Source organism: Nicotiana tabacum, chromosome 6 (genome assembly GCF_000715075.1).
Source record: "Nicotiana tabacum cultivar K326 chromosome 6, ASM71507v2, whole genome shotgun sequence".
In the NCBI taxonomy this organism is placed as follows: domain Eukaryota; kingdom Viridiplantae; phylum Streptophyta; class Magnoliopsida; order Solanales; family Solanaceae; genus Nicotiana; species Nicotiana tabacum.
This window is the reverse complement of record NC_134085.1, coordinates 55,098,221-55,112,248: the sequence shown is the minus strand read 5'-3', so window position 1 is coordinate 55,112,248 and position 14,028 is coordinate 55,098,221.

Below are 14,028 nucleotides of genomic sequence, written 5' to 3'. Positions count from 1 at the left end.
GGAGATTGAAATGCTGCAAGAATACACACCTCATTCCCAGATGGAACGAATGGAACCCCGTCTCCGACGGCTGGGCGGTAAAGGCCTTCACTCAAGGCCTGAATGAACAAAGCTCGGTGGCTTCAGGATAGTTAAAATAGAACTTGATCGAGTATCCAGCTAAGACCTGGTCGAACGCCCACAACTGGCATCAGTTGCAAATTAGGGTCAAGGACAACCAGCTGGGATCCACCTCGGGCTCAGTATACCCAAGCAGGATCCTGGCAAAGAAATCGAAACCAAATGAGGAATGATACGGGTCACATGCCGCAGATAGAAAGAGTGCCCCGAGATGCAACCTACCTCACAATGATCGGAGAACGAGTCGAGGACAATATCCTCAAGGACTCATCAACAGAGCCAGATTCGACAATGACACGAGGCCAGTGAGGGCACCTCGCCCATCAGGATACAATTTCAACATTGTTGTATCAGACATCATGTTCACCGTCAGGAAAACCAGGGACGCCAAATGGCCCAGGCCTATTCAGTCGAATCCTCCTTAGAGGAATCATAGCTTGGTGTGTGAACTACATAATATGCACAGCCACAGGACTAAAGATGGCCACCAGCTCCAAAGGAAAATAGTCAAGCTACTAAATAAAAATCACCGCCGAGAATATTTGAGCGATCAGGATCGAGTTCAGTTCCGAGTAAGGAAGGCGGCCAAGGAGAACGAAGCAAATGGACCGCGACATATTACCGTGATATTGGAGGAGCAACGACGCTCTCCAGGAACTTATAAAAAGGAGGGTAAAAATGTCTGTCACCAGAGAAAAGCGTATCCGGGGATATATTCCCGAGGACGCCCTCACATTCAGTAAAGAAGACACCGAGACCTTGTCTCAACCTCACAATGAAGCACTGGTAACCTTCTGCATCATTCGATCCATTTCAAATAAAACATGTGCTCATGAATTCAGGTGGCTCCATCAACATTGTCGGGCCGAGGATGATAGGGCAACTCAGACCGCAGGACCAAATCACGTCCACCTCTTGAATCTTTGGCGGATTCCACACGGTGATCGAAACGACGATAAGAAAGACCATTCTCTTAGTCAGCATGGCTGGCGCAGACCGAAACACCAAGTTTCGTATCATGAAAGGAGGCGCAAGGTATGAATGCCTTATTCAGACGGTCGCGGACGCACTGCGTGAAGGGAGTGTCGCCCCCTCTTTGCCAAAGGATGAAATCCCCAACAAGGGATGGAATTAAAACCGTCAACAGGGAGCAACACGCGGCAAAGGGAGTGTTCGCGTCACATAACGTAGCACCGACACCAATATCTCCACTCTCAAAAGAGTCAAAAGGTAATCAAACCATGTCTTCAGCCAAGCCCGATTAAACATAGTGGAGGGCTATACAGAATCCTCACTCCAAAACAACAGGGACATATCGGGCCTCAGAACATCGCCTGCACACCCCGCGATAAGGTAAGACCACCTCCCTCCTTCGTTATTTTACACTAACCCGTATGCAGACACCCGGCCATGGTGTTCGAAAGTGTTAACCCTACCCGAAGATCCCAAGGCCTTAATGGCACCCATCGCACTCTTTCCCCTCGGCCAAGCTTTCGTCCCGAAGAGGGTTTCGCCGGCAAGGTTCTTAGCGGGGCGACGCGCCGCCTAAGGAGGATCCGACAAGCTTGCAAGTCTTCTTTTACAATCAGCCCCAAACATTGGAAGGCACCCCCCTTTAAGACGTCATCTGCTCGGAAGAGCCAAGGAACGATAGACTAAGTTCCAATAGGAAACAATGTACCCGGCCAAACGGTCAAAAGAGCCGTGTCCGCGCAGGCCGAGCTCACTACAACGAAACAATATCTACTTACGCCAAGCAATCAAAGAATATCTTTTGCCAAAAGTATCTCGTACTCCAAAGAAAATTCAGCATGCTCACGGTAAGGATCCCTCCATCGAGTACATCCCGAAATACTCGGAGACTTAGCGTCAACAATTTGATACCCACATGATTTCAGGGTCAGAACTCCATGATCATAAGGCCTCAACGAGGCAATCTCGAGCTTACGAGTAATGGCCTTCGAGTCTAAGCAAACTCGATGACTCGGAGACTGTCGTCAATCGCCATTCACTAAAAAACCCGAGGCCGTAAGACCCTGAGCGGGCAAGCTCGGTCTAGCCAGATCTATTATACATAACAACAAAAAATTGTAAGACCTCAACAGGCATGGAAAAACTGTAAGACCTCAACAGACATGAAAAAGCTATAAGACCTCAACAGGCATGAAATTTTTTTAAGACCTTACTACAGGCATAAAACTCGATCCCAAAGTTTAGGCTATATGTCGCATTTGTAAAACTCCCGAAAGGGCATACCCTAGATGTAGATGCCTAAACTACCACATTCAGGATCACAAATGGCTCCAGCCAAACACAAATGACTATGGTCAATACGGCTGCACCAGCCTAATTAATGTGACTCTGAGACGCCCGACCGTAGATAACAAAATCACAAGCCATTACTTCGAATCTACTTTGAAAAGAACCGGTTAAAACAGGATACCATCGATGGGCAAACATGTTTCGACCATGCCAGCTCCAAATTACAAGGCTTCGAGCTACTCAACCTACGAGCTAAACCTTCCGAGGTGCTTGAACATTGCCGCTAATGACTTGAAATCGAGGTTCTTCCCGAACCGACGACGGGTCAGGCAAAATAATTTAAAAAAAGTCCTTAACGAGAGGAAAACAAAGCCTACATATGCCCACAGGCAAAAGCGTAAGAGCCATTATTGCCAACCAAACGAGCCTCAGGGCCGCACACTAAAAGGTCCAACGACCAAAAGCATAAGATCCACTGTCGCCAGCTTAAAATTTGAAAACTTGAGGAAAAGTGAGATCGAGTCGTAACCCGATTCGGAGACCGAATCCAAAAGAGTTAACTATACATGATGCCTAAGGACATAGCATAAGAGCCATGTAGCCAGACCAACAAAAAATCCTGAGGGTTGATTGAGATCGAGCCGCAACCCGACTTGGAGACTGAACCCAAAATAGTAGAAGTACAAATGCCCAAGGGCAAGGCGTAAGAGCCGTTGTTACCAGCCCACGAAAACACAAAACTTGAGGATCAAAGTGAGCTCGAGTCGTAACTCGATTCGGAGACCGGATCCAAAATAGTTAACTATACATGATGCCTAAGGGCATAGCGTAAGAGCCATCATCACCAGCTTCACGAACCTCAAGGCCACATACATAAAAGGTCGCTTCGACCCAAGGCATAAGAGCCATTATCTCCAGCCCATAAAAACATGAAACTTGAGGGTCAATTGAGCTCGAATCGTAATCTGACTCAGAGACTAGACCCAAGACAGTCAAGTAAAAATGTGAGGGCCCCTACGCCATCTTACACTAAAAAAGTTGTGTCGGCCGAACACGTAAAAGCCCCCGGGCATGCCTGATGAGCCACGGAGCCATATTGCGGATCTAAGGATTCTCGCCAACTCCGTAAGTAGTCCACCTGGTCAAAAGCAAAACAAAAAGGGATACATAAGAGATAAAGCTTCATGTTTTCTTTTATTCAGATACACAAAAAGGTGCATTCTCCATCTACAAACGTGCTCTGCGAATATCACATACAAAATAGCAAAGTTTACGCTCTGCTTCAGAAGGCTATGGCCTACCAGCATCATATTCACTCTCCACAGTGTAGACCAGAAGTGACCGAGCATCACACTTGTCCGCCCTCACTCGAGCCAGCTCTTCCGGGAGAACAAAACCCCTGGCACTGATCTCTTCGAGTACCTCTCTTCGGGATCTGCAATGAACATATTCCAAGATCCTCTTTTCATGATCGAGGGCCCTCTTCAACTCGGCTTGGGCATCAGTAGCATCCTTCAAATGAAACGCCATCTCCTGATCAGCCTTAGTCCGACTCAATGCTGCTTCAGCACGAGCATCAATGATTTCAGCCCCGACCTTCGAAAGTTCAGACTCGAGCTTTGCAATCATATCCGCTTGAATTGAAACATTGTCACGAGCCAAGTGGAGTTGGGCCTCGAAGGCAGGAACTTTAGCCAAGGCACCCTTCTCCTCTAAAGCTTGAGCCTGCACCTGAGCTCTTAGTTTGCCACAGTCATTCCTAACTCGGTCGGCTTCACCCCTAAGGTACTCCAAAGCCTCCGTCTTTTTCTGCAACTGAGATAGGCAAAAAGATTAACCTTAAAGGTTAAAAAGGGAAATGTGTACTACGAGAGATTACCTGCTCCATCAAATAGCTCTCATAATTTGAGCTCCGGTATGCCTCATATCGCCAGTGTATCAACTCAACCTCCTTCTCCTCGCAGAGGAGCCTAAGGGACCTACCTTCATCCAGAGCTTTCCGAAGCCTAGCCCCATGATGGAGCAGCTCAGACATGAGCTTATCAAAGGCCTGTAGAAGAAAAACTCAATAAGGAAGGGAAGACACGAGATGCGGAACGACTATGCCAAAACTCACCGCAAAGTGAAGCCGGCAAACTTCCTCGAAGGCCGAGCACACTCCTGTTGGTCCAGCCCCCTCGGCCCTAGAAGAACCAACCTCGGTCAAAGCATGATCACTTAGAGGAACCACCGCTCTGAAACCGAAGACTTCAGGAACGGCAGGCTCGGGCAATGTTTTCTCTTTGAAGACACGAACCTATTTAGCCCCGCTAAAAGCTCCATCGCACTGCAAGCACACATCTTGTTTATCACCATTGTTCCTTAGCTCGGAAGCCGACAACTCCTCCTCCTCTCTGGAGGAGCACAGCCTCGCCCCTGGGTACCTTCTAATACCTACGATGGCAAGGTCAGTACATAAAAAGAGGAAAATGTCATCTCAAATATACGAAGGCCAAGGTAAAAGCAGCGTACGCACGTACCTTGGTATCTTGCTCCCCATCTGCCCCGGGACACGGCTTTCCACCTATGCTCGTCGCAAGTCGAATGGGTCGCCAACCTCCGAACCCAGCCGGGCAAATCGAGAACTTCACCTGGCGCCCATGAATTTGCTGCAGAAATGGAGGAAACACAATTACTAAACTGGCTTTCGCTACGAGCGAATATAATAAAGCATGAGACACTCCACACACGCGTGTAATTCCATTCCTCGGGAAATGGCATGAGTTCTACGGGGATAATATCAGTTGTTCGGACCTAGACGAATCGACTGACCCACTCTCGATCCTCTTCTTCCTCATCATCAACAAAAAAAGGCGTGGTCGAACGACACTACAAGGTTAGGAGGCCTCAATAATGAAAGGGCCGGTACAGCCTAACGAGGTGACTAAGCGTGAATTCAAGCCCAGCCTTCTCCACAAAGAATCTCATCATCAGCATTACTCACCAAAACGATGGATGTATCTGCGCGAAAATAACCTGATACCTCAAGAAGAAATCAAATACGACCCTATCGAGGGGGCCTAGTGCGAAAGGGTACAAGTATACATTCAGGAATCCATCAGCGGGATCCGGAATACCCTCATCTGGGGAGAGCGCCTGCAACACTACCCCCTCTCCCCATCCGTAGTCTCTCCTCACTATCTCCAGATGTTCCTCTCTTATCGAAGACATAGTCTTCAGAGTAAACTCTCGTGGATCCTGAGCACTGGGAGTGGAGCTCTCCCCTCTCTGCCAGGCAGGCCCTGAAGTAGCAATCATGGCTATGGTATAATTGGCAAACTGAAGCGAAAACCTACATGAACACTTTTGCGCTTAAGGTAACGAAGGACTTGATACCAACGCGAAAGGATGGTTATCTAAAATAATGGGATCTTCCAAAGAAGCGAGAGACACCCTATGTATATGTGGGGAACAGCAATAATTCACCTACCCAAGATAAGCCCCGGGAGGCCAACGGCTTGGGTACGGATCCTGAGGTGGTACCCGACCGCAAGGACCTCTGTCAAAATGAAGCTAGGCCCCAAAGGGTCAGCGACATCATCTCCAATCCCGAGAAGGTATCTGGTCTCGAAGGTTCCTCTTAAGGAGAAAAATAAGCATTTCGAGCTTCATCTATAAGGGCTCGATCTCGGGAAGTCACCTACATAAGAATAACCCCTCCACGGAGATCCGCCTACAAACACCTTAGAAGATTATCTACATCAAGCCCAAACTAAATCTCCAGGTGTCCGAAGATGATTTTCACTCAGGGACCACCCTCGAAGATTTCCAGGTTCGATATGCCATCTCCATGTGGTTCAAGGGTCCCAATGATTTGAGTTTATCGGATCGCTTTAGGCTTGATTCGGAGAACAATGATGAGCTCATAAAGGAGCAATTTATGTCGACCAAAGACCCAAAAGAATGTTGACGATCGTCAACAGAGGCATACATTCAAGATTCCCATAAATGCACAAGAATACACAAGAACATGACAAGTATCAAAAGTAGAAATAAAGGAAGATGACAAGGAGAAAGGGGTGAATGAGCATATGAAGACACTTAGATAAAAAACAACACCAGAACGCCCCCATTTATAGGAGATAATGACGCGTTCATCGAGGCCTTTGGAAGACTGATCAGCGGACACAATTACTGCGTTCTTGAAAAACTGAATCGATGATGGTACTTTCACCTTGGAGAACGGGAATCGACAGTGCATTAAATTATGTCAAAGGGGCAAGTCCATGGGATGTCCCGATTATCATGGAAACTTGCATCATAGGTTACCTCATCGGTATGACGTCGTCACGAGAAGCTCGAGGCTCGTGTATCAGAGTCGTTTCTCACACTTCATTATGAGAAATGCGGAGACTATCAGTATGCGGCGAAATCAGAGGGCCTAATTTCTTGCTATCAAGTCACTTTAGAAGAATATCTTGAGACCACGAGGACGCGGAGTTGCAACCGAGTTCCCTCCCTCGGGGCTCGTCGATACCCGACTCAAAGAAGATGAAGATCGAGGCTAGAGCAAATTAGGGGATTCCCAAGGCACATGGCTAAGTCTGATAGAGCTGGCCTACCTAGAGCCAGTATTGAGGCATCGTGTCTAGTTGTCCCATCTCCATGCTTTTACAATTAATGCATTTTGTACTATAACGGGATTCCCCTCCTATATAAAGGGGATCCCCATCACTTTGTAAAGGCGGTTGTTACTCCAACTACTCTACACAAAATCAATAATAACTTTCTTTCTTCTCTCTCTAACTCACACGCTCGAGACTATCTCTTCCATTTATAGATTTCATACTTGTTCTTCATTAATTGCTTGATATTGGCCATAAAGAGCCTTCTTTAATTATATCGTAACTGTTATCCCCTTCCTAGTTACTCCCGATAGCTCGAGCTCGAACCCAAGCATCGACCCCAAGGCCTTCCATCGATTAGTCTAAGGCTCAGGTAGCAAGCCCTCGGTTTGATCACTGCCCCGTTTAGCTTGTATTTCGTTGTTTAACTACATATATCTAGCATTCACTGCTCTAAAAACTAGCATAAAAATAGATCACGTATTTTTAGAGCCCCATTTACAAATTCAATTGTTATTACCATTTTTACGGTAAACATAGTGTTTGATTAAGTGCTCAAGTGAGCTAGAATTATGATCGCTTTCCTAATTGTTTGTTCGATTTTTTCTATATTGCTAAAAAATATTGAAGTAGTTAATTCCAAAATATCTTAGAGTTTTAAGAGGCTCAATTGATGTATGTATGGCTAAACCTCATTCTTCTTAGAATCGAAGCTCCTGATGTTCGTGTAGTTGGTGTATGTCCCCATATTGATCATACTATACCCAATGTGTTGTGTTGAATGATATACGTTCAATATTTGTTCTAAATGCTTACCATGTCATCTTGACCCCTTGAGGATATGTTAAAAAATGCGGAATATGTGTTAAGAAAGGTTAAGACTCCATGTCCAAAATCTAATAATGGTTGTTATGCCAATTTGTATTAAAAGCCTCTATGTGCTTAGGATTTTCCATGTTTTTCCCTTATGTGTACAAATGCCTTACATGATAGGCCTTATTATTGCTGGTGATAATGTTATTGAATGTGTAAAAAAGGGAAACTTGAATTGTGAAATACGACCAAGTTCCAAGAACGACTTAATAAATGAGGCCACTCGTGCCAATGTATTGAAAGATGGGAAAGAAATATGAAGTGAGATAGTTGATTGAATGGACGATGACTCAAGTGAGATGTCCTAGTCGATCAGGCCGTGATCGGATGCCATGCCGCACACATAATGGTAACTGTGCTGGAAATGATGATTGAAATTGTGGATATGGTTGATGTCTCAAATGAGATGACCTAGCCGATCTGGTCAAGATCGGACTCCGTGTAAGAACATGATGGTATTGTGGATTATGGCGTATGGTACTAAAGATTACCCAACCTAATAAGATGGAAATTTATTGAGAACTTATGTGATCCTTACTTGATGTTTTCATATTGTTTGAAGCTCTTATTGTACATCATGATTGTTTTCCCTCCTGTACATTTGCTCATTCTACTGAGATGGTGTTTTAGCTTTACATACTAGTACTATTCAACAGTACTAACGTCCTTTTTTTTCTGGGGCCGCTACATCTTTAAATGGATGTATGTGGTTCCATGGCAGACAATGTTGATCGTATCTAGTGGTACATCCTCTTCTCAGTAGTCTTGGTGAGCCCCATTTCATCCCGGGGTCATGTATTGTATCTCTTGTTCATATTTTTACCACATTTTGAGGTATAGCCGAGGCCTTGTTGCAGGCATTATCATAATTATCTTTGTATTTTTAGAGGCTCCGTAGACATTACGTGGGTTGTGTATGGGTGCTAGAAAGGTCAGACGGATTGTGTTATATTTTGGACTCTTGTTCTACTAAATCGTAAGGTGTATGTATTTTGAAACCTAACAATTATGTAACTAATGAAATGGCTTAGTAATGAATATATGATCTCCTATTGTCTAATTAATGAAAACACGCCTTCTCTTGATTGTAAGTGAGTTGGGTAGAAAGTGTCTAACAGGCTGGCTCGACCAGGTTCACTCAGTTGAGCGTCGGTCGCGCTCCCCGAGTTTGGGGCGTGATAGAAACTTAAACACTTAATTCTTAAAACTGTGACTAACAGCAGCTCTAGCCAAAACATATAGACAGGATCATACTAAATGGAAAGGCACACAAAGCACATATGAGGCAAGTTTATGATTGTAATTCCAGAAACAAAGTTTAAGAGCAACAGGGCTATTTTAGACGAAGTTCCAAAACAAAGACTAGACCAACACCATCTTAAAGAACCGTAAGTAGGGGTTTGAGCATGGAAATTTAATCGTGTCATGGGAAAGACCAGAGAGATACAGACTTAACATGGAAACTTTAGAATAAGAGCCTAATGAGAATAGCTAATTTGCAGAGCTTAACATATAGGACATGCAAGTAACAAAGTTTCTCAATAAGTGAGCATTCAGATGAGCAGAGGCTGATTTTCAGGTAAGTAAAGTAAGCGGACACTGTGTAAAGAAGAGTAAACAAAACTGGGATTGACATTCACCCTAGCACAAAACATCAAAGCAAAGGATAAGTCTGCCTTGGCATTGAAACAGCAGTAGCATATAGAGTTCATATGATCACAAGTTGGTCTCAAAGAATAACATGGGTACATAAAAGATTTGGCATAAGCATATTTCAATAGGTTCTAAGCATGCATTAATCTCCTAAGAGATTCTCAATAATGGTTCAAGATAAACACTAGTCTTGAATAGTCAACTAGGCTTAAACGTGGAGACAAGCATTCAAACAGTTTGGTTATCTACAATAGGCGAGCATTGAGGCTAATAAGGTCAAGGAAAAGCATACTAGGCTAAGTATTCATATAAGGTCATCTCATAGTTACAGCAGGACTGCAGGTGATGTATATGAGATTCAATAAGTAGAAAACACTTCTAGACAGACATATCTTCCCATAAATTCAAACAACATCCGATAAGTATTAATCGGGTTTAGTATCAAGCCAAGTAAACATCATGTATCACTTAGAAAAAGTCAAAATTAGAGCATGTTTGAGATAGCATGATGTTAATCACCCATAGAAATGCACATAATCAGAAAGTAATGAAATTACGACAGTATAAGATACTAACCAGTAGAAACTAACGAATAAGTAAAGGAGAAGAGCAAATTTCAAAAATACTTCAAAATTAGTAGCAATAGAGGAAAACAAGACTTCGATCCCAGTATGTTAGAGTTCACAAGGACTTCTGATGAGTCTGGAGCAGCGCTCACACTAGGGAGGTTGAGAATGCAAATTTCGGTAGCCTTTACTTTCAGCCAGCCAAGAACAATAGATTTAGAATGGTATCGAGTGAGTGAGGGTAAGAGAGAATCATTCTTCCGATCTGTCCTAGGGGATTTGGGGAAGGGTTTATATAGTAGTCAATATCAAACATCTAAACAAGGAAACACAATAAATCAAACATAAATAAGGAAGGAAGAGCATGTAGAATTGTTAAAAGACCAAATTAGGAAAAATCAAGCAAACCTTAGTTTGACCAGAATCAAAGATTGATTGAAGATTTTGGTGAATCGGACCCATATACTATGATGTATATAGATGACACGTCGTCTAAATCTCAAAGGGTAAAGCCGATTTCCATTGATTCGAACACTGGTATTTCCCAAAAGTGAGGCAAATACAAAGTAACACCATAATCGTTTAAGTAGAAATGAGGTAACGCGTAAAAGGTAAGAGAATCACAGAAGGAATCCATGATTTGCTCGAATTCGGAGAAGATTTGGGGAGGCGGATAGGGTTTGTGAAGTGAGGGGAGGGTTTGAGAGCATATATAGGCGGTTGACCAGGTAAAATCAGGCTAGAGTTTGGGGTGAGGTTAATTAGAAGACGCAGATCAACGGCTAGAATTGAATTAGAGTCGGATCAGGTTAGTGAATGTGTATATGGTAGTGGGTCGCTAGTATTGGGATAGGGATTATTGGGCAGGAGTTTAGGGTGTGGGCTTGTGAATTGTGTCCGAAATTATCTCAAAATTGGGCTACAAATTAAATACACGAAATTGATTAAAAATAAATTATAATAAAATGACTAATAAATAATAAAAATATTATTCATGTAGTAAAATGCTAGAAAGTAACATCTTAACATTATAAAAATATGAAATGCTATTTTAATATAAATAATATAATAAATATAATTATGTATAAAATATAGGCTATTATTGCAAAATTGGGTAAAATAGCTTTAAAATACAAATATAATTATATGCCATGAAGTAAAATATTATGAAACATTTATGTGGATGCAAATAATATATTTTTATGATTAAGTCATCACAAAATAATTTAAAGCGATAATTAATATATATATTCAAGTAATTTAAATGCAAGAAAATCAACTTTAAAACATTAAAAAATTATAGAAAATACTTATATGACCCCTGTAAATTAGGTAATAATGCAAAAAGTGATATTTTGAAAGTATACATAATATTTATAAAATATGAGGGCAAAATTGGGTATCAACGGTGTAGTTGTGGTATATGTTGTGGCGTGTGGTCTTTGCCATGCGGTTGTGATATGGCACGAGGTCTTCCATGCGAGTGTGACCTATACTATGGCAAGGGGTATTTGTTGTGCGAGGGTGATTGATAAAGTAGGCACGAGGTTCTTGGTTTTTGTGATTCTATTTGATGATTTATCGTCGGAACGGGACCTCTATTGTTACTAATTGGTTATCGCTTAATCTGACAAGATATCAGCTTTTATTGTTTCTATTATCATTCTTTTTGCTGGTTTTTGATATTTTTCACATGTTATTTGATTAGTAAGCGTCTTGACTTGAAACTTGTCACTACTCCTTCAAGGTTAGTCCTGGTACTTATTAGATACCGATTGTAGTGTACTCATACTATACTTCTGCACGCCTTTGTGCAGATCCAGGTACCTCCGAGCGATTTAGGTGATATCAAGTTGATTGTTAGGGTTGTTGTAGAAACTTCAAGGTATACCTGCATTTCCGCCCACAGGCCTCGCAGTAACCTTCTATGTTCTTTGCTACTGTTTACTTTCTCCAAGAAGTATTGTATTTAGCAATTTTTTGTGCACTCTCAATAGAGCTTATGACTCTGTACTACCGATTTGGGGATGTACTACTATTTTTCATTTTCAACTATGTTATGTCATTTACTAGTTCTTATTCAATAGTTAAATGGATTAAATCTGTTAAATCTCACCATATATTAGGCTTACCTAGTCCTAGGGACTAGTTGCCATCAAGATCCTCAAGGTGGGATTTTGGGTTGTGACAAGTTGGTATCAAAGCTCTAGGTTCAAAGATTATATGAGTCATATGCAAGTTTAGTAGAGTCTTGTGGATCGGTACGGAGATGTCCGTACATATCTTCGAGAGGCTACGAAACTATTAGGAAATTCCACTTCTTTCATTCCTATCATGCACAATTATTGATTTCGAAGTTTGAACCTTTGTCTTTCTATTCCCTCACAGATGGTGAGGACACGAGCTGTAGTTACTGACGATGTTTCCCCCCAGCACGGTGTTGCTAGGGTCCAAGGTAAAGGCAAAGGCCAAGGAGGGGCACATACTACAACTAGAGCACCTGCTAGAGCAGCAGCTTAGGAGCCACCAGTAGCTCCGGTTGAGGGGCAGGGAGCAGGCACCTGTTTCTACCCCTGGACTTCAGGAGACTTTAGCGCACTTTCTGAGCATGTTTGGTACATTGGCTCATGCGGGGTTGATTCTGGTTGCACCAACTACTTCATAGGCTGGGGGAGGGAGCTCATACTCCTGGTAACTGTACTCCAGAGTAGTGGGCTCATATTGATCAGACTCTGGGTGTTATGCCGGCACAACCCGTGATTTTGGTTCATCCTGAGGTAAGGCTAGCAGCGTTAGAGGAGAAAAAGAGGTTAGAAAGGTTCAAGAAGTACGATCCTCCTACTTTCAGTGGCACAGCTTGTAAGGATGCACATGGTTTTCTAGACTAGTGCCACTGTGTTCTGCGTGCATGGGCATAGTGGAGTTGAGCGGTGCCGCCCTTACTACGTTCTAGCTGATGGGAGTGTACATATAGACGGTGGAAGGCTTATGAAGAGAGTAGACCAACTTTCACAACGCCACTTGGACTTAGTTCACCAATTTATTTTTAGGGAGTTCTTTCCACAGACCCTCTGAGATGCGTTGCGCATCGAGTTTGAGCAGTTGCGCTAGGGGACTATGACCGTGTCCGAGTATGCTATGAGATTTGCAGAGCTATCCTGTCATGTACCTGCATTGGTTTCCACTATTAGAAAGAGAGTTCGCAAATTTATTGAGGGGCTTAGTTATGGTCTCAGATTTGGGAAGGCACGGGAGTTGGAGAGTGATACTCTATTTCATCAGGTTGTGGAGATCGCTAGGAGGGTGGAACAGATCCGCGATCTAGAGAGGGACGATAGGGAGTCTAAGAAGCCTCTAAACCTGGAGGATCTACTTATCCTTATTTTGGGGGGCAGGGCGCGTCATGGTAGAGATTTTGTCGGTCATATAGTTCAGTCTGCACATTAGGTTTCACGTCGCGCTCCAGTTATCCATAGGTCCCAGAGTACTCATCCTGGACAGCTTCCATAGCCATGTCAGTGGAGAGGTTTCTTCGAGTGTGGGAATATCAGGCACATGGTAAGAGATTGTCCCAGACTCCGGGCGGGTGCACCTCAGCAGAGTACTCAGGATATGGGTTCGTCTCTAGTTGCTATTACACCTGCACAACTAGCTAGAGACAGGGGATAGGTAGATAGAGGGCGTCCTAGAGGGGGAGGCTAGGCCCGTTGTTATGCTTTCACTAGTAGGGCTGAGGCTGCTACATTAAATGATGTTGCTACAGGTTTGGTTTTGGTTTGCCATAGAGATACATCAATTTTATTTTGATCTAGTCCTATTTATTGGTATTAGTCATCCTATCGTGCTTCATATATGGATATGTTTAATGAATCTTGAACTCTATTATGTGTCTATACCTATCAGGAGCTCTATTAGGGTAGACTATGTCTATCGTTCTTGGTTGGTGTTGC